A 23,027-nucleotide genomic window follows, 5' to 3' on the forward strand; every position below is an offset into this window, starting at 1 on the left:
TCACATGCAGAAGAATTTTTAAGCCTTTCATCACATTTCTGAATATAAAACCTGATCTTATCAAGATGTAGCAGCAGATAACACCGAATATTCACTACGGTTAAATAATTCAGACTGAACTGAAGTCTTCTCAGAAAGGACAGACCTGTAAAGATCAGCAATAAAGGGAATATTGTGGGTCAGAAGCTGAACCCAAGTCAAAATCAGTAGCCTTAATGAAAAAAAGTAATTATGAGTCCTCAACTAGAAATTTTCTATGAGACAAAGGAAATTGCATTTTCATTTTACCCTGCCCTAGTAAGTCTTCAGCTCAGAATTATTTCTGTAGTGGGAAGCCACACTGCTAGAAAATGTCCATCAGTTTGACAGAGTCAAGACAAGAACAACAAAAGTTGATCTAGAATCCATAATCTGTGACAGTAAATGAAAGGAATAGACTTTGTTCAGTTTAGAGAAGATGCAACTGAGGAATGTAAAAGACCATTACAAAGAGGCTAAACTATTCTCAGTAAGCATTCTGGGTAGGTCAAAAAGAAATATATGTAACTACACAAAGACTATTAGGGGACTGGAGTATCTCTCATAATGAAAGAGAGGTGGGTTAGAGAAGACTGAGAGGTTATTTTATGATACTTATAATATCTAAAGGATAGGTGTCAAGGGGATGAGGCCAGACTCTTCTAGGTGGCACCCGGTAACAGGACAAGGGGCATCAGGCACAGACTATAACACAGGAAGCTCCATGTGATCAAGTCGAAAAACGTCTTAACTTTGAGAGTGACAGAGCACTACAACAGATTGCCCAGAGAGGCTATGGCATATCCCTCTCTGGAGATACTAAAAACCTACCTGGACACATTCCTGTGCACTGGCTCTAGGTCAAGCTGCTTTAGCAAAGAGGTTGGACTAGGTGATCTCTAGAGGGTGGACTAGGTCCCTTCCAACCCCTACCATTCTGTGATCCTGTGACATTCTGGGAGAATTTCTGCAGCTACTAGAACACATAGCCTAGTCTGCATCAACTGACTTTCTAAATCCAGTTAGATGATCATGTTTCAGGAACTATATAGTGAACATGTTCTCTTCTGGAGAAAGGAGGATAGAAATATGTCCAGATATGGGCTGGAGGATCTTCTGATATCCTTTTATACTTTTTTGTTATGCATCAAGAGAGTAATTTTTTCCGATGTTTAAAATGTTGTTTAAATGGTAATTTTGTTTGACTATGTCTCATTTTCAGCAGTCTCAGAGAGAAAGTGAAATATGGAAAGTTCAGCAGTGCAGATTTTCTCCTCTCATCCTCTGTTCCTCTACTCTATTAAGCAAGGCCCTTCATTTTGATGCAATCATACTACTAATTCTGAAATGTATGTACTTCTTTTAACAACCTAGTCATTCAAAAAAATAGGGTTAAGTAATGTCTTCAGTTCTTCACTCTCTGAAAACTGAAATTCAAGGTTTCTTATTGCATTTCTCATCTTTACTTCATCTTTGGATTTACTTAGTACAATGCAACGATCCACATTCATGACAAATGGGTATAAGCACTAACTGCAACTCTTGCATCTTGGTGTTTCCTCTAGCCTCGTAGCTATGATTTTTTTTTGTGAGGGGACATCTTCCATCACCAAGGTTTCCTGTAGTATAATGAGTCAGGATACACTAGGGAATAATTACAATATAGTCATTATTTAGAGCAACCTTGAGAATTCACACATCTGTCTACCACATTAGGAATACATGGATGGAAAGGTCATCTCACCTTCTTTACCTAGTTCTAAACTCTAAATGATTGTGGTGGGTGCCATGTCCCTACCAGGCCACTCTATTACTCCTCCCTCCTCATCAGGACAGGGAGACAAAATATAATGAAAGGCTCTTGGGACAAAATAAGGACAGGGACAAAACACTCAACAATTACCATGACGGACAAAACCTACTTGACTCAGGGAATTAATTATATTTATTACCAATCAAATCAGAGTAGGATAATGAGAAATGAAAAATCAAATCTTAAAACAGCTTCTTTCCCACCTCTCCCTTCTTCCTGGCTCAACTTTTTCCTGACCTTCCTAAAACCTCTCTCCCACAGTGGCACAGGAGGGCGGAAAATCGGAGTTTGCGAAACATTCATCATATGTTTTTGTCTGCCACTTATTGCTCCTCACACTCTTCTCCTGATTCAGCACGGAGTCCCTCCCACAGGAGACAATTCTCCATGAACTTCAACATCAGTCCTTCCCACAGTCTGCATTTCTTCATGAACTGCTCCAGCACGAGTCTTTTCCATGGGGTGCAGTCCTTCAGGAACTGACTGCTCCAGTCTGGGTCCCCCACAGGGCCACAAGCCTGGCTAGCAAACCTGCCCCAAGGTGGTTTCCTCTTTCCATGAGGCTACAGATCCTGCCAGGAACCTGTCCCAGTGTAGGCTCTCTGTGGGGTCACAGACTCCTTTGGACACAACCACCTGCTCCATTGTGGGGTCCTCCATGGGCTGCATGTGGATTTCTGCTCGACTATGAACCTCCATGGGGTGCAGGGGGACAGTCAGCCTCACCATGGCCTTCAACATAGCCTGCAGGCGAATCTCTGCTCTGCTGCCTTTCCCTCCTTCTTCACAGACTTTGACGTCTATGGAGTTCTCTTTCTCACATGTTCTCACGCATCTCTCTCCGCTGCTGTTCCACAGAAAGTTGGGGGGGTTCTTCCCTTCTTAAATATGTTATCACAGTGGTGCTACCACCACTGCTGATTTGCTCAACTTTGACCAGCCGTTCTATTGGACACAGGATAAGCTTCCAGTAATTTCTTACGGAAGCCACTCTTGTAGTCCTCCATCTAAATTTTGCCACTGAAACCCAACACAAGGATGTTCATCTTTAATCTCTATCTGATTAGCCATTCCAACCATGAAGAAGGTAGCATTTTTTTCCCTAGTGTACACTCTATCATTTAGCATGCTTACTGAAAGAAAGAAGAGTAGCAAACTGTTTAGCTTGCAAAACCCTCAGGCAAACCACAAGCTTTGTTTGTACTATTATTATTTCCAAAAATTGGCCTTAGGCTTAGCACTGTAGCATTACTGACATTGTTTCATATTGAGCAACCATAAAAGCTTCCTACAGAGCAAGCAGTTCCAGCTAGAGGGCACAACAGATATTGTGTTGGTATGACTCTTTTATGACTATTTGTATTTTCTGAGGAGATATGTGTACTATTTAAAGTAATAGTTTGCCTTAATTTATAGTACACATTTGACTGGAAACTATCGACTTCTCTCACAGTATCCATGAAAATGTCTAACGTAGAATATATTCATTATACTTAGAAACCACTCTTAACATTCACATTACCATAGAGAAACATTAGAACAAGAGGGACAACAGTAGCATATCAGACCACATCTTTCAGTATCCATGCCAACACACTGTCATTCACAACTGAAAGCCAAGCATTGCAAAGAGGGTGTCTTTAGCTGCCACGGAAAGTGTCTGTGTCCAGTACAGTCATATTCATGTTGACAGGTTGTTTCCTATAAAGGTATTCTCAGTGGAGTAAAAGTTGCTTTTCCTTCACTATTGTTAAATGTAGATTCAGTAAACACCTATTTTTAGCACACAACAAGAAGCAGGTATTATTCTTCACTGTTTAGTCTTTGAAATTAAATACACTGAAAAGAGATGAGTTTCATAAAACAAATAAAGCACATTTTATTACTTTTGCCATGCTTTTTTTTAACCATAGCTTTTCTGTGGCTTTGTATTTTTCATCTATGTCTTTCATTTTTAACTTTGAATAGTATTGTCTACTCATTTTGGGGAGATAAACATATATATATATGATGGCACCATTACTGGCAACATCTTAATACATTTCAAAATGTCAGTTGCATAACTTGCTGCTGTCATGCTTCCAAGAAGAAAACTTTCTGAGAATAGCAACAAAACATTGAACATTTCTTTTTCATCCCTGGGTTAATCTCCATGGAGCATAAAACCTCTAAAATAGACAGTGAAAACTACCAGCATTTCTTAAAAATTTTTGCATTTGATAAATACAAAAGAAAGATGAGATACTACATTGGTTAAAGGTGTCATACACTCTGATGAAAGGAAGATCAGAAACTGTTACAAAGGCACAAAAAGATGAGAGATATCAAAAGGGATATTAGCAGCAATGCCAGAAAAGTTCATTAGAGTAGAATTTATTATAGAAAATAAGAACTGCAATGTAATCAAGGACTTGATTCTCAGCATTTTATTGTCACGTTCCACAACAGTAATAAAAAGGAAACTAGGAGTATTGAACATTTATTGAACATATGCATTTTTTTCCAAAGGAAAGTGAGAATTAGGTAATATAGCAATCCATTTTTTATTTCAATATATGACTCAGCAAATATAAAGAGTTTGAAGATAACAGCTTATAATTAATGGGTTCTCAATAGTTAACAAAAGATCCACGGCATCTATGTTGTACATTCTATATACATCAGACAGAAAATATCTTTTACTGCAAATTACTCTTTTTAAATGCTCATGAAGATCAAAAACCAAAATCTCTTCATGATGTACTCATCAAGTGTGCTGTAATCTTGCTTGAAATTCTTGACTTAAGACCTGTTATCTCTCTAAAATATCCTTCTCCTTGAAGAAGCAGAACCATATTAGTTTCTACACAAACCTCTCTGCATCTATATTCTAACGCAGGATATTTCCTACTTGGGTTTCTCAACATGCTTTAGCAATTGAGAATATCAAGTTTATGTAGATATATTTTCATAAATATAAATATATCACATCCATACTAACTAGTCAGCTTTTAATTTTCTGTTAAAACTCTGTGTCAAAATACACCAACTGTAAATACATAAATTATCGTGCTTGTGGAAAAGTAAGTAGCCTCAGAAGCTATCTATCCCAGTGAATGTCTGTGGTAGCATAGGAAAATTGAGAATGTGAAGCAGTGAGATAAATGGAAACAAATGGGAAGTAGAAGACATTGATTTGACTGAGGCCAGATATGTTGAAGCAAAGAAGCGAGTTTGATTTATGAGAGAGCCAGAAATGGATGGTTTGACTTTTCAACTCCCATTTATGCAACTTGACAACTAGCCTTAACTTGCTATGCATTTAAGTATCTTTGTTTAACTTTTCCTAATCTTTCATTTGTTATGTAAACTGGAGACAATAAGATCAGAAAAAATTACCACTACTACTACACACTATGTTTTGTTATACTACTATAAAATATCTAAAACAAAGTAATTAGACCAAGTAAAGCCCTATCTTGAATTCGCTTATCACAATCATTCTCTCACATCCCATTCTTCTTCATATTATTCTTTGTTTACATTTGCTTCAAATCTAAACAAAGTCCTAAAGTCAAGAGGTAATTTAGCTGCTGGCTCCACACCCAGTTTTGTATATTCAGTATTCAGTATGAATTTTGTTTCTTTAGAATTTATGCAACAAAACCCCAACACTTTAGAATTGTAGCTCTCTTCCAGAGCAGAGTGGTCTCAATTTTCTTTCCCAGGGAGAATGAGAAGTATATTATTGAAGCCACTCAATGACATCATCAGTTTCTTCACAAACAGGGTAATTCGACAGAATGGCAGGAATGTACTCCATTGCACTTTTAGTGTGTCCTTCGAGAATGCAGCAGAGATAGTATTGTACTTAAAACCCTGTGCAATTTAGTGCCAGTCTTACTTTGACAGCTCATATAAATGACCTCTTCTAGGACCTCAACATCAACAGAAATATTTTAAATGGGCTCATAGTAGATTCTTCACATGGATGAAATAATTGTTTGAAAGCCAAATAACACAGAAATTGCAAACCATACAGAGCTGAATATGACATACATCATTGAGAGCAACACTAATCCATTTATCATTTGTTGATTCAACTTTCCCCATCATTTCACTACAATGGAAAACAATCTGTGATCCATTTCCAGTACTCTGCATTGTAAAGTCCATGCTACAATATTTTATCAATTTTGCCTGGCCAATTGTTTTTCAGATTATTGAGTAAAGTAGTAAGTTTTACTTCAAAATTTAATATAAAGTAAGACTCCAAGGAATGAAAATATCCCCTTACTGCTTCTGCCCAAAAATAAATCTCTTACATGCTATTTTTGAATCATGCTCTCTGTAATCTGTTTCTGTTTGTTATGCTGTCTCTCTGCTATTGGTTTGTCTGGAAAAGAAATTAAAAATGCAGACAATTCTGTCCTCTGTTTATTCATGAGGAAACAAAATGTAACAGGTGCACCTCGATCATCCATCTTGCAGCAAATAGAGGCTATTTTGGCCTGGAATATTCCCTAAATGGCTTGGGTGAGAGGTGTTGCATTTTTTTTCCTTCTCCCCACTGAATACCTATAAGGGTTTCCAAAGCCATTCGTGAGGATATTTCCAGGTTAGTTATTCAGGGCTAGCCTTCGTAAAATACTGCTGTTCTGATTTATCCCGTATTTTCATCTCTTATAGTAAACAAACCCAAAAATGTTACTTGCAATCAAGATTCTCGCAGAACACACACTGCCTACACAGATCTCCAACACTGACCTACAATATTATTGAACTCTCAACCAAAGTCTTAGTTCACAGTAAGGATTAGTTCTTGTGATCAAAACGCTTTCTTCAGTTCTCCAAAAAGAGACTTCATCTACATTTTCTTCTTTCTCAGACTGTCTACAGGAGATGCCTACCAAAACATCACATGTACTGATCTGGTCCAAACTCTTAAGTTCCCAAATGGCTCATCATATATTCTGAAACACACCTTCAGACTCCTCACTGGACAAAGCACATGTCCTCTTCCTTACCTTCCTGATCCTTTCAAAAGAGTGTACATCCATCCAAAGCAGCACACCAATTATGTAATCTATCCTATCATCACTTCGTTATTCCAGTAAGATCATAGCTCTGTGACTGCACATCAGCTTCTCATTTCTACTGTGAGATTCCCACACAACACCACAGGCATGCATGCATAGTATAAATGAAGCTTAACAAAGGCAAATGCAAAGTCCTTGCATTTAGAGTGAAATAACTTGTGCAACAGGATAGGCTAAACACTATCAGGATAGAAAGAAGACAACAGTAGCATGTCCTCATGAGAAAGATGACCAAAACTATACTGGACTATGTACCCTAATCAACAATGTTTGAGGTCAGAAGGTTAAAATTAGTGATTATTCCCCTCCATTCTGCATTTTTGAGACAACATCCCCAGTACCACGTTTTATTTTGAGATATCTAGTATAAGGAAGACACTTCCATATTCGAACTGTTCACCATGCCAGTAAATCCAACAAGAGGTCACCAAGATGACTGTGGGGCTGGAGCCCCTGATGTACTAGAAGATGGTGAGGTTTGTTCAACCCCTCAAGAAACAAAGTTAGTATGGGATCTTATTGCCATCATCAACTACTTCGGAAGAGGACAGAGAAGACAGATGCAGAATTATCTTGGAGAAGCACAGTGCCAGGATGAGAGGCTGCTATAAGGGACACTCAAGTTAGATATAAGAAAAAAAAAATTCACAATGTAATCAAACACTGGAACAGGTGCTTAGAGAAGCTGAGGAATTTCTGTCTTTGGATATAGTCAGAATTTAACTGAGTAAGACTGAAGAGCAGCTTTGTCTAATTAAGTTCATCCTGCTTCAAGCAGACAGCCAAAAAAATGACCTCCTGAGGCTCCTTGCAACCTAGATGATTCTTGGATGCCACTGTATAATTTCACCACTGAGGTCACTAAAACATAGAAAGACTTTATTGCTTCTACTTTGTAGTTTTGTGAAAAGTGCTGAATGTCCTTTCCACAAAACAGTGAAAAACTCCCAAAATTCAAAATTACCTGGAGTTCCTCTGTAAAGTCACACAATGCTGCGTTAATTCCTCATTTGTCTAAATGTTTAAAAACAAACAAAATTAGGAGCCAGCTACTTCCCCACCATGCACCAATCCAAACGAATACATTTCCTTGCTATTCAAACACCTACTGTGCATTTCTGAAAACAGCAGTAGGATAATTCTCAGTGTACCTCTTCTTCCTTGGCATTTCTGTTTCTTGTAAAGAGCTAGAAAGAAGTATAAAATCTAATGAAAATGCAACATATATTTTAAAGGGTTTTTTCTCTCTCTCTTTTTTTTTTTTTAAGGATAAAATGGTTGAGTTATTTACCTGTCTGGCAAGCATTCACAAAATATTTTACATCCTGACAGAACTCAAAACACTTCACAAGTCCATAATAATAAAATCATTCCATTTACTACTGAACTGCATCCAACTCAGAGACCTAACACAGCAGTGGTTTAACAACACAGATGAACACTGTCAGACCTTTAGCATAGTAGGTAAATGTAAATATCTCTCTTCAGACAGACAAAGTAGACTTTGCCAAACTTCTAAACAGCAAAGAAAACAGAAGCAATACCCTTGTTCTTTGGAGGTGTATTCTATTTTTTTTATCCTTATTCCAAATGCATATTGGATTTAGCCTAAGTTTAGGCAAAATTAATTCAATCTACTGAAGTCATATTAGGTTCCCTTTTGATAGCCTGCAATTAAATCCTGATCCATAGTGGACAAGCCTACTGAATTTGTTCTAATCCCAGCTCAGAAATAGTTCACCTTTCCACAGAGCTTCTTAATGTCCCTCAGTGAAGCTTAAGTGACATATACTCCTAGTATTTAAACATATAGAGCTTAATCTGTTGCTTAAATATAGAATCATAGAATCATAGAATAGTTTGGGTTGGAAGGGACCTTAAATATCATCTAGTTCCAACCCCCCTGCCATGGGCAGGGACGTCCCACTAAATCAGGCTGCCCAAGGCCCCATCCAAGGCCCAAGGCCCCATCCCTGGCCTTGAACACCTCCAGGGATGGGGCATCTATAACTTCCCTGGGAAACCTGTTTCACTGTCTCACCACTCTCATGGTGAAGAAATTCTTCCTAATGTCTAGTCTAAATCTGCCCCTCTCCAGTTTATACCCATTCCCCCTTGACCTATCACCGCAAGCCTTTATGAATACCCCTCTCCAGCTTTCCTGTAGGCCCCCTTCAGGCACTGGAAGGTCGCTATAAGATCTCCTCTGAGCCTTCTCTTCTCCAGGCTGAACAAGCCCAACTTTCTCAGCCTGTCCTCATAGGGAAGGTGCTCCAGCCCTCTGATCATCTTTGTAGCCCTCCTCTGGACCCGTTCCAACAGCTCCATGTCCCTCTTACGTTGAGGATTCCAGAACTGGACACAGTAGTCCAGATGAGGTCTCACAAGAGAGGAATAGAGGGCCAGAATCACTTCCCTTGACCTGCTGGCCACGCTTCTTTTGATGCAGCCCAGAATATGATTGGCCTTCCGGGCAGTGAGCGCACATTGCCGGCTCATGTAGAGCTTCTCACCGACCAGCACCCCTAAGTCTTTCTCTGCAGGGCAGCTCTCAATCACATCATCTCCCATCCCATACTGAAAATGGGGATTGCCTCGATCCAGATGCGAGACCTTACACTTGGCCTTGGTGAACCCCATGAGTTTCTCAGAGGCCCACTTCTCCAGCCTGTCCAGGTCCTTATGGGTGACATCCTGTCCTTCTGGTGTGGCAACTACACCACTCAGCTTGGTGTCATCGGCAAACTTGCTGAGGGTGCACTCAATCTCACTGTCAATATCATTGATAAAGATATGTACCAGTCCCAGTACGAACCCATGAGGGACACCACCTGTCACGGACATCTAAATATAGATGTCTAATGCTAATTGACACACTCCAGAATTATGTGAGACATTGTCAGGAGTTTGGCAGATGTAACAGGTCTATGGGAGGCTCATGACCACCTGGAAAAGTAGCTGGAGGCTAGATTTAGAAAACAATCTTTTTAGTAAACTAAATGTAGCTGAAGGCTAGGTATAGGAAACTTAAAAAGCAGCAAGCTGGTGCTACATACACCATTTCTTTCTGAGATTTCTGCCCATCTTATCCTGTGATATAGATAAACAGAAATTACTACCAAAGTGCCAAAGTAAAAATTGTTATTCTTCTTAAAGACTGGAAGGACTTCCTACAAGTGTTTCTATTAAAAGTTACAGATTTCACTGGCAAAGTTTTGATTAAAAAATGTGTTCTTGACAAATTAATTAATCAGAATCTTAGCTTGCATTATAATTAGCAAAACATAGTTCTATAATTAGTAGGAATAGATTAATACAGTAACAATACCTGTCATGGGACAGATATGACAAGTATTAGATGGTAAACTAATCTGGTAAGTATCACTGTTCAAAATTGAGTGCAACCAGACGGAAGGTGTATTTGACTGTAGCCACAAGGACTAGTAGTTCGATTCAATCATTCTGCAAAGGCAGCTGAAGATGGATTATAACTAACACAAGAAACACAATTAACATTCTCCTATTTTGTGACAGTTTAGGAGGTTTATGAATTAAATGTTACTAATCTGAAGACAAAAAATATTGAAGTACTAGCAGTCCATTTTTCAGCCATGTGGCCTATGTCCTTAGTTTAAATATGAAGCGAAAAATGGAAGAAAAAATTGTTTAGGTTTAATTTACTCTGCTGCACAGGAAGCTTTTTTTCCTGGCTTCCTTTTCAGCATCCTAGAAGAGCTAAGTCTGAGTCATTCAACACCTTTATTCTCCTATTTGTTCCACTCTATCCCCCTCCTTTTTACTAATTTCAGCAGGTATGTCATGAATTCTATCATATTGATAAGACGGTCAAAGGATCTGCTAGCAGCTACTAGGCAAATAGTTACAAGAAAACAGTGTTGCAGAAAGACCAGATGACAAAATAAGAAGTTTTTTCCCGACAGAATCAGTATACTGTGCATCATACGTACTCTAACTGTAGAAACTTCTTTTAGTATGTGACACTTCAGGATTTTTTTTTTAATAGCTATAGTGGGGTACAAGATTCTTCCATACTTCTTTACTGTGCTAGAATTGTTCCCAAAGTTTAAAATTAGAGAGATTCAAAAACAGATTTAGCAATAATCTGTAATTAATACATGGATTAGATAAAAGAAGATCAAGATGGACATGCCTTCATTCAAAAAGTATGGCAAAATATGCACATAGCCATCAACTTTTAGGCAAACAAAAAAACTTTATCTTAAAAAATGTGGGGTTTTATTTGATTTACAGAAAGTCCTAAACCAACTGGTTTTCCTCTCATGGGTGCTATTAATTCAGTGTACTTGAAAAAGAAACTTTTTAAAACACTATCTCTTTAAAAGTTATATATATTTTAATAAAAATATTGCCTACTATTTTTCCAGTAAGGGATGAAGAGATCTTTAATGTAGTTCAATCTGAGCAAGCTAACTAAGGTTTTGTGCTTGATTTTTAGCTTAATCTTTGATGGACATATAAACAAACAAAGTTATACATATTTTTATAGGACCTGAATAGGTTTGGTCATTTTATATTAGGGTATTAGAACACAAATGTGATATTAATTCCCTTTGTAAACTCTTATCAAATACCCCAACCGCTCTAGTTGTCTTTAGGTTTGGGGAAGACTTTAATTAGGAACAGGACGCCAGCAGAGTAAACAACACAGCACTGCAGAAAGTCCCCAATACCCTGAAAAGTTTTCCAGTAAATATCTGCTGCTGGACAGTATGATGAGATGATTCATCTGTCCATTGTTACCCCTCAGCACAGTGTGCACTGTTCAGCAGGGCCAAAAAGCTTCTCTATCCCCCTCGGAACTGCATCTGTGTTTGTGGTTTTATCTTCTGCACAAACACAGAGGCACACAGAGAAACTGTTCCAATATCCTGACCCAATTCTAGAAGGACTTTCTTTACAGATTAAATAGTTTCTAATTAAAACTCAATACTGCTTTTTTAATTGCTTATTGCAGATTGTCAACGTGTTAAAATAAATTGCCCTGAAAGTATTTTTTCTTTAGAAAGATATTCTTTTTCCCTAGAAATATTGTATGGCCTGTTAAATTGTTTGCTCTACTGACTATTTCTGCTGTACATTTTTAGAAAGGAATCAATTGTTTTGGTTTTATTATTATTATTAATCCGCAAGGCCTTTCCCTCTCTCCCTCCCCAGAATTAATGCAGAAAAAAAAAGCACTGCTTCATGTATAAACTGTTTTCAAGGTCTAAAAGTGCATTCCAGAATTAGAAAAATAAGCTTGAATTTTTCACTGTTTTTTATTTTAAAATCTTAAAGCCACAGGGACTTAAAAAATTATGCCAGAATTTATATAAAGATTTTAAGTTGAAACTCAGCTCTTGAAGCAAACACTAAAACAAAAGCTGGCTAAAACATATCCTATATAGTTCTTTCTACACTGGGCCATGACTGGCTTTGTAATAATTAATCTTGTTAACTTGGTGAGCAAGTAACTAAACAATCAAATGAAATACAGCAGCCAGCCACTATGAGTTATATTACAAGCACTTTACCAGTGATCTTTTGGCATCTCTAAACAACTAGCAACACTTAGAATGCAAGAAACTAGTTTTCCTGTTTGAACTCATATAACATAAGCTGAAATTCAAACAATAGATGCAAATCAATACAACAGATATATAAATATTGTTTAGAAACAACAGACATGTGCTTTCAATTTAAATTAGTTTCAAAATTTTGAATGGTCGTGCGTAGCACAAAATTGCCAGGAAGAAGGATGTATGCTTATGTGTGTGGTGTTCAGATCAATAAATAAAGCCCACAAATAAGTCAGATTCAGCAAAAGCCCAGAAGTGAAACTTAGTTCAAATTCAACCCTCAAAGAACAAAGCAAATTGTCTAACATTATGCAGTGGTATTATAAGAATATAAACAACATACGGAAGAGCTATAATCAACTGTTTACCCCTTGGTTTTCTCATTTATATGGAATAAGCCCCTGTAACCATCTGGTGATTGCAGTACTGCTTAGAAAAATCAGAGGGATGAAGAATATTTCCTCTTAAAAGCCTATAAACTCTGCAATAATTGGTTGTAGATATGGAGCTTCTTACAAACAGAGTTTCAATGGGACAGACTTGAGGTGCACTGACAGTCTTAAAAACTTGCATAGTGTTTGTATGTACCTGACCTGCAGATAGAGTAATAATTACAGTCTTTGGAATGGTCAATTGTTAGCTTTTACCAGTGCAAAAGTCATCCTAAAAGAAAGGAATGACAATTACAGAAGCGCTGAACCTAATAAATGTGAGAAAATTATAAAGCATACACATCTATGGCTGTGACTGAACAAAGCATCATTCACTCATGTTATAAGTACAAACGTAAGCCATGTCTTTTCTCTGCAATAAGCAGACTGTCCTGCATACTCAATTATTTAAACAACCTAAACAGAGGGCTTTCTTCTTTTTAAATCTCAGAGAAACTACTACGGAAAGACATTTGTTTCATATATTGACAGGGTAGGTCTATTTTTGCTTCTGCCTTTCCAAATTAGTAAAATCAGTAAAAATTTTAATTCTTGGGTACAGCTGCATTCAAGACCTTTGCAGTGGATCTCAGTTTAGCTGAAGTATGCTAAACATGAGCAAGGCAGAACATGAAAAACTGATCCTGCTGTTCCATAAAGCTTTCAGAAGACAGCCATAATACAGTGTTGGCACTTAAAAATGTTCTTTTGTTCTTTTAAAATTCCAGCAATCCAATAGCCTTCAAACGAATTATCAGTGAAAAACAAAATTAGCTCTAATTATCCCATCCCAGGCCTTTTAAAGTACACTCCCAAGTGAACTATTAATAGATGAAATTTGAATTTCAAACTTTGTAAAATAATTCAGCCTCATGTAATAACACGTTTACTGAAAATCCCTTCAGTTTTGCTTACTAGCCTCTGAAAGCAGAAGAAAAAAACTTCTAGCACTGATCTGAAACAGTATACCTACTTGAGGGGTGACAATATTGTTACAGTCTGCTGTTTTAATCACTATTTTACTCTCCAGTGTTTGTATGTGTTATTGAAGAGCTGCCATACATCACCCCAAAGGAAGAACTAAGCTTCAGTTTTGGATAATGGATTTGCTGTAGCATAATGATTTTTTAAAGTTTTTTACCTTATCAGCAAAGTCCTTAAAGACAGACCTCTTTCTGAAAAACAAGACATTTACATGGTATCAGCTTGCTAACTCTATTTCTATTATCAATCTCTTTCATTTAATATTTTCGTTTCATGTAAGTGGCCTGGACATCAAGAATAAAAGGAAGTTAATAAAAGGTGGTGCTCCCAGGATGCTGCCTATATAGAATAGAGATCCACTGCACTCAGGCTTCATCACATTCTCTTTTCAAACCATGTCATGTAGACTGAATCCATAGAGGACTGTAAGACCATTTATATTTTCACACAGTCTTTCAATCAAGTAGTCCTGAACTTTTAAAATCATCAACAGATTAATACACTTTTGATTGGTCCCAACTGTTCTGATACTTTCAATATGAGTGCTCAGCGGAATAGCTGTTTTTACTCGTGTTTGTAGTCTTCCTTTTGCAATTATCCTAGATAAGACCAGCTGACTGAAGTGAAAAATGAAGAAAAATTCTCTTTCTCCAAGAAAAAAAGACAGACAGCTAGAGATAGAGGACAAGATTTTGCCTATCAAGATGCCAGGGGTTAGAGGAAGACACGCAAGGAGACAACAGAAATATACCTGAGAATGCAGAGGTTAGTGATCCAGCTTCTTGTTGCCAAGCAACCACAGCCAGAATAATTATTAGAATCTGTCAAGCATTGTGTTAAGAATTCTTTCTTGTTCTAGAAAGTTAACTCTTTCTTAGCTAGACTATAGAATTCCTTTTCAAAATATTCCACCTGAATGTATTAATGCTTAATTTCTCCATTTATTCCTCTGCCAACACTGTGCTTTCACTTTTTTTTTTTTCCTGCTCTGGCTCTAGAGAAAACAAGCGCATTCCCTTCTGATGTCTCATTTTTCTACATTAAATATGTCATTCTCTTCCAGATCTCCCTCATAATAGAAGCCATAGTTCCTCTGAGTATCATAGATGTTATTGTTTACTGAAATCTAAATCATGTGAATACGGAACAGCTTAAAGAGGCCTTGACAGTATAAACTTACTACTGAATTTGTATTTTCCACCTCCACTGAAAATTTCTCCTTCACTGCCCAGAATATTTTAAGATTCAATCTGCCTTTGGTGACCCCGTAATCACCTAAGTCACCACTCAAAGAAGTGACATTTTCTAAAATTGCTGCCCTATTTATACACGCTAATATTAGCTAAGAAAGAAAGAATGATGAAAAGAAAAAAGTGCATTAACTCTCCAAAAATTAAATAAATAAATCAGATTTTAAGAAAACAGTAGAATTTCTGAACATTTATACCCTTATGATCAATACATTGCCATAAGCAAGTATATAATCGTAACACTGATCTCTTGACAAGGATGGATGGACTTTGCTGTATATCAAGCAATGCACTCATATTTCAGATTTTAATGTTATCTTTGCCTACCGCAGCAATAAGTGAATTACAATCTCATAAAACCAAAAGAAAATTTGGGTAACAAGTCCTGGTATATAGCTAATATTCAAAAGATGACTTTGTAAGAACAATGGAAAAGAATATCTAATAGGATTTTACACTGTTCTATAAAAAGTGTATGGTACTATGAAGTAAAAGCTTTATTCAGCAAAGATATGAAAGTTAGTCAGCTACTGTAACCTCCAGACAATTTAGATTGCAAAAGAAAAAGTGCATGATCCTGGAGCTAGGAAAGCAATAGGAATCACATTGCCGCTCTTCAGATCTATTTTGGATAAAGGAAAGTTCTTTTTATAAGCTTGTACCTGTTTCTGTGAAATGCATTTGATGATAGTAAGTACTTCCCTAGTGGATAGATATTTGAGTAAGATGACCACCAAAGCAGTATATAAGAAACAGCACAAACTTCCTTTTGTGGTCTATGTAGACAAAAAAAGAAGCCATAAAAACTGGACATGCATTTACCTCAAATTTCCTCTAATTACAAAATCTCAACCACTGTTAAGTGTCTCTGTCACAAAGTGGCTGGAAAAGCATGAAGTCATGCAATGTGTGTCTCCAGGGTTTTTTTTTTAAAAAAAAAAAGTAGGCCCTTTAAAGGACAAAGCAGATCTGTTCTCAGATGAATAATGCAATCATGATGAAAGTGGAGAATACTTATCAGCTGTCACAGGAATTCCTTTCCCAAATTTATTAATAGAGCAAGGAGGGGTTGATCCCATTACTTCGTAATTTCATTGTGCTTTTAACAGCATTAAGTCAACTTCTATACAGAACATTCCGAGTAGCATCAACAGATGAAACTGAAAATAGATTTAAATCCAGCCTGACAAGCATTTAGATAGAACCTAAATTTAATCACATAGAGGCCTGCCACAATTCAAGTGCCTGATGTCTATCTGGTTTTTACACACATCACACACTTGCCATAACAGAGCAGCCACTCCCCCCATATTCTGCATGGGAGACAGCTAGAAACAAAATGTAGAAAGCCACTGGGAATTTGACAGATATCTGCCACTATACCTGTAATTTTCCTCTGAATCAACATAAGGTTTTTTATATATTCCAGTTTTGCTTGGAAAAGGAAACATGGCATGAGCATTTCTCTGATCACGTCTTTCAAGTGAAAAACAAAGTGAAGAGAAGAAGGTGCAGGTAATATGATATAGAAACTAGAGGGAATGTGCTTCCTTGATCAGTAAAACAACAGAAAAATAACCGCCTTTTAGTGTGCTCTTGTTAAAACCAATGGAGTTGAACTGTCAGAAGTTCCATATTGCCATCTTATCCACCTACATGGTCTTCCGACTGCACTATTTGTTTTCAGAGCCACAAAAAATTTGTGAAACTTAACACTTCAGACATTACAGACCTTGAAAGCTAAACACAGCAACTGCTGCAAAATATTTTTGAGAGATTTAGAATACTGCTTTATTCCATGTAAGAAACATCATTAACAATTAGTTAAACTAAAAATGGGAAAAGTCATTTGTAGCATAAACTGCTATCATTTAGCAAGTCCTATATCTATACAAATGTTATTGCTTATTTATATTTTTACTAAATTTAAACAAGTACATACTTGGAAAGAAAGTAAAACTATTATTTGAGTAGTATTTTGTTACCATTTCTCAGATGATTAATCCATGTTTTCATCTTCTCCTTAGGTTCACCATAGGTGGTTTCTTGCCTATATCCCAAGTGAAAAAAAATGAGTATTTGGTGAAACTTCATATCTGTATTGTCTTCACAATAAACAATAGATAAATGTTACATAAATGCTGGATATATTTCCTGAGAAACTGGATGGTTCAAAGAGGGTAGCCCTCCACTATATGAAGCTGTTGACATGTAATTTTTTAGTATATTTTATTATGAATGTTAATAGTTTCTACAAAACATATTCTCTTCCATGCTTTCCATCTGATGACTATGGTTTAAGTGATGGCAAATAACTGCCCTATTTATAAAACAAATGCATTGTGTATCCCTAAGTCTCTTGACCTTGGCTGCAACAAAAATTTCTCTATTTCTTTTAATAATTTAGTCACAAGATCTGTTCTTTTACAGATGTAGTTTTCCCAGACACTTCTTCAGGCTACCTGGGGTAACAACTCTGCAAAAGGGGTGTAATTTGTCAACAAATCAAGCTTCTGTTCTCTTATATCAAACTCTCACTTTCTGGGAGTGTTAATACTGCCTAGACATTAAATACAGGAAAATCACTACTCCATTTTAAAAATAATATTCACTGTGGCATATTCTGAAAAGCTTCTAAAAGGAGCCTCTCCTGCCAAATAATTACTAAGTAGTTTTGCATTATCTGATTTTATTTAGTATTCAAACTTTGTGTCCTATTCCATGTTGTTTTCCTCATTCTTTATAGCATTTATTTGCAGTTTGTCACAACCAGATGGGAAAATATTTGCTGACTTTTTCAAAAGTAGTTAGTGTTAACCTACTTTCTGCTGCAAAAGAAGATACATATGGATAAAATTTACATGATTCCTCAGTCTAAAAGTTTCCATTTTTGAGAGTGGTTATGGACAAAACCCTCCAAAACCACCACTGGGTACCAGTTTAACTGCTAAAACTATATTTAAAGAAGACACAACTGAGTAGCAGTAATTCAGTCTAAAGAGTCTTCACAGGACTTTTTCCTTAAAAATTCAGCACCACTATGTCTTGAACTCAGTTAATAATTTTCATTGACACTACAGAAAACTGCTTCAATTCTAACCGTCTTCTGAGAATAGTATTGGTCTTCCTATAGACTTTTAATCAGTATTCAAAGTTTTGGACCATGCCTCTCAATTGTGTCACATAGCAAAGTCTAGCAAATAAAAACCTTCTCATCTTTGAGAATTCTTAGACATTCAAGCCCTTGACAGTTTGTCCCCAGATTGAAGACTTTTAGTTTCAGTACAACTGCATGTGTTGCTTTGTAGCCTTATTTTTCAATTCTTTACATGTAAAATGATCATAGAAATTGTAGAAATCATTGAGTTATTTAGGTTGGACAAGATCTTTAAGATCATCAAGTCCATCATTAAAACATGTTCCTAAACACCAGATCTACAAGGCTTTTGATTACCTCCAGGGATGGTCACTCAACCACTTCCCCAGGTAATCCATTCCAGTACTTGACAACACTTTTGGCAAAGGAATTTTTCCTAATATCTAGTCTAAATCTCCTCTGGCACAACTTGAGGCAATTTCCTCACTTGTTACTTGGGAGAAGAGACCGACACCCACCTTGCTACAATCTGCTTTCAGGTGGCTTTACAGAGTGAGAAGATCTCTCCTCAACCTCTTTTTCTCCAGACTAAACAACCCCACAGTTCCCTTAGTTGCTCCGAGTAAGATCTGTGCTCTAGATCCTTCAGCAGCTCCATTGCTTTTCTTTGGATATGCTCCAGCACCTCAATATCTTTCTTGCAGCAAGGGGACCAAAACTGGACACAGTAGTTGAGGTGCGGCCTCACCAGGACTGAGTAGAGGGGAGACAATCATAAGGGGAAAAATTATTTGGTTTTCACATGCAGAGAAATCAAAACTGTGAAAAAAAGTATTCTTTACTGAGATGAACTCTTTTGAGTTTGCATCTTGTCACATCAGTCCTTTTGAAAAGCTATATCATTTGGTGTGACAGTTAGAAATGTTCTTCACTTTGACAGCCTAAATTTATTTAAAGCCAATATATAGTCATTTGTAGTTGTTCCAGCGTTGTTTCTTAGCTTTCACCTAGTAATTTACCTCCCATTATGGCTTAGTCCCCCTTGGTCTTTGCTAGGATAAAAAAAAAAAAAAACAACCAATTTCTTTTAGATTCCTATCACAAATAAGCTTTCCTTTGCGTTATTTACTGCTGTGACTGAACTCCAGAAATTTGACAACGTTAGTGAGGTTTCATTGCTCATCATAGGCACAACTGTACGATATTCTATGTATGATCTAACAAATATCCCATAAAAGTCTTTGTTGTACTAGATGACTCACATTGAGCCAGATCTTTGTCACAGTTGACTGAAAGCTTTGGTGTAAAATATTATTTGCTATGACTCTAAAGCAAGACTTAGATTTTAACTTAATAAATTCCATCCCATTTCTGTCTCTCCCATCTGTAAACTCACTGGTTGATTTCTGTATATTAGATTTGTCTTTTGCTGAGTGCATGGACATTGGTTTTTTAACTTTGTGTCATTGTCACGACATTAGCACACTGACTAACATTTCTTATGACAAAGCTGTTAAAAATGTTAAACATAATTTCACCAATTTTGAGGCACCCACATCATAACTTTCTTGCAGATCTGTGCTTCCATTTAACAAATTCCAGTCCTTGCCTTCCTTAAACTTGTTTTGTTCAATATAAGGTGAAGAAAATAATTGCTATTCCATCTCAGGGATTATATACTATGCCTACCTCTTTAAAAAATATGTTACAGAACACCTAAACAAATTATAGAAGTTCATAATTTCTAATTTAGTGACTTTTGAAGAACACATCTATTGATCTTCAGACTTTGACCTTACCTTTACTAGTAACACTTTTTCACTGGCCTCTATATGTGAAGTTAAAAATCTTCTATAAGGACAAAATTCCCCCACATAATTAACTCTCTGAGAACTTTCTACATATGTAAGGTAATTAACAGTTAACTTTACTGTCAATTGTTGTTTATTCATCTACTCCATAATGTTCTGTTTGGCCTATGTTTATTTACTTATCTCTCCGGTAAATCGAAATACCAGCAAAACACACAATTATTACAACTGTAAACCATCATCACAGAATCACTAGGCTGGAAAAGACCTCCAGGATCATCGAGTCCAACCATTAGATTATAAATCACTGATATGTTCCTTTCACCTGATGTTTGATAAGGCAAGGAATACTGACTCCAGAAGGAGCCTATTCTGACAAATAATACCTAGAAGAATGACCTAGAACTACGTTGCCAGCTTTGACAGAGAGAAATACACTCCTGCTTGTCAGAAGCAAACCTGTTTCTCATTTAAATCTTGAAAATGAGGTCTATTACTTTTCCTTTTGCAATTAATTTCTAATTGTGCAATCAAGTACTTTCACAGTTCTAAGTGTGGTCTCTGTATGGTTCAATGGGCACAGAGAAGTTTCTTTCCCTCAAGGTGTACATTAGAATGCTATACCAACAAAGTTCATATACACCTTTCCAGAAAGTAAAAAGATATATAAGAGCTTACAGGTTGTTCAACTGGGTATAGCTATCATCTTCCTTTTAGCCTAATAATGATTGTGTATCGCTATAATTAGAGATCATTATAGACTGAAAAGCTTGTACAGCAATTAACCAAAAATAAGATGATTCTTTGTGCTGCCAAGACAAAGAGATCCATCACAGAAGTTTCTCCCTTTCCTATTTAGAATTTTCCCCCATTCTGTTTCTGCTTCCTTCAGCATTACAGTATTTCTATTACTCCAAAATAAACAATCCAAGATTTCAAAAGTATCATGTTAAATCTGAGCTATTCTATTACTTTATCCTTAATAGTACAGTGAAATGAGAATATTTTACAATTATACCCTAACCAGCAAAGCACATTTATTTCTAATTCCTAGGACATGTTTAATTTATATCCTGAAATAATAAATGCCACAACTATTATAGATCTGCTCTTAAATAATGACATTGTAGATACTCTCATTATTAACTTTACATGTCTAATCCTTTTCTGAATACCTGACTTCTGTAATTTCTGTAACTATATAGAACAAAATAGCACAAAATATAATGGTCTTTCCTCGTAATGTTTTTTCTCGAATCAGTTTAACACCCATTACTAAAACTACCTGTTCACTTCTTCTGATACATGAGATTTTGGAGACGGATATTTTGGATACCTTGCTTTGAGGACCAAAACAGAGATCCTACCCAGGCTTCCCATATAATGACAAGAACACTTCCAAATCAGCTTACTATTTAACAAGGAAGATCTCAGAACTGTAAATACCTATAGAAAGTAATTGAATAAAATATACTTTACATCTGCAAAGAGATAAAATATTTAGCACAAGGAACCAAAAGACAAGGGAGAGATTTCAGAAAGCTACCAGAGGCAAGTCTACATAGACTTTATTGCCATGATAATTCCTAAGTATGTTTCTTGAATGAATGCAGTGAAATACGTAGCTCAGGGTTTTTTAGGTAACTCTAAAATGTGGATTCCGCATGCCTTCAGCTGAAAAATAAAAATGGAATATCATGAAGTGAGGCTAGAAGTTCAATAGTTGTCTTATCTTCGGCTTGTATTGAAGGTTAAAAAACACAACCTACAATCAGTATTCATGTAATAAAAAACCCCAGTATCTCCAACATTTAACATAATGAGAAATAGTCAGCTGTCCTTACAGGCTTTCATTTGGAAAAGTATTTATTTTGTTTTTGGCAAGAAGCATTAGAGACTTCTCATTTTCTCTGTCATCATGGAAATGTTTTATTTATGTTTTAATTTCCAACCCCTCTGTGGAGAATGCTACTGAACATTCCATTTAATTCATTCATTTTTCACTGGAAAAGTGCACACTGCCTGTTTTCCTCTCTGTCACTGGAGAAGAAGAAAGCTACTATGTAGCGATTTAACTATTTTGTTTAAAGTTTGGTTAAACAACTTTCAAGTATTGGGTCAGACCGCATTTTCTATTCCTAGTATTTGTGGGTTTCTACTCCCGTACACGTGACTGGCTCCAAAGGTCACATGCCACTGCACCTTCATTGAAATAACAGAGAAGAAAGAATTCTGGTCTTAGTTCAGGAATTATTCATTAACATCCCATGATCACTTTTTTAAAACAGGCTCATATCTCCTTAGTTTGTAATTTTCACAACAGTACTTATTTAAAAGGGTCTGAAATACCACTGTAACAAATTAGCAAGCTGTATTTGCAAGAATGAATGTGTTTGCCCATTCTGAGTAGTTCAAAAACTTTTTTGATGGAATAATTCTTCCACTTTGTTTATCTGAAGAAAGAAAGAAAGAAAAGATACTAAGTTTATGCTGAAATGGAACAAGTTTGTCATCTTCATTCTTTTTTCAAGATGAAGGATGAAAAGGGTCACTCATTTTACATTGCCACCTCTTGGACTTCACATTGCAACCTCTTGAACTTCTCAAAATAAAACCAAATGTGGCTGCAGTCCAAGAAGCATAAGCGGTCATCCAAGAAAGTGACAGTCTCCCTTGGGAATGAAAAATGATTGTCAGAATGAGAGACAGTGGGTGAAGAGATAAATCTCTTGCTGTTCTCAGTTTGCCTGTCATTATTCACTTCTAAGATCTGACTAGTTTGAAAAGATGTCAAGAGAGTAGCTGTCAGATGCAAGGCAACAGGATTGGGTAAACAACCTAAATTCCTATTTGAATCATGATTGATCATAACCTGTACCATGCAATTGGATAAGTATAACGGAAAGACAAAGCAAAAAAAGAAACAGTTGTGCTTTCTCAGCTAA

General features: G+C 36.5%; 1 protein-coding gene across 15 annotated transcripts in view; it reads right to left on the reverse strand.

The window, feature by feature from the left end:
- Positions 1-23,027, reverse strand: part of LRRC4C (leucine rich repeat containing 4C) — a 529,117-nt gene that overhangs the window by 293,755 nt on the left and 212,335 nt on the right. Inside the window, exon 1 of one of the 15 annotated variants that reach the window (XM_054067053.1) lies at positions 17,160-17,178. The exons of the other annotated variants lie outside the window; for them this stretch is intronic. The gene's annotated coding sequence lies outside the window, so the exon portion shown is untranslated. Of the gene's footprint in view, positions 1-17,159; positions 17,179-23,027 lie in introns of those variants that run through there. 15 annotated transcript variants of the gene reach the window in all.

The sequence above is a fragment of the Cuculus canorus genome, chromosome 5 (genome assembly GCF_017976375.1).
Source record: "Cuculus canorus isolate bCucCan1 chromosome 5, bCucCan1.pri, whole genome shotgun sequence".
Lineage (NCBI taxonomy): Eukaryota > Metazoa > Chordata > Aves > Cuculiformes > Cuculidae > Cuculus > Cuculus canorus.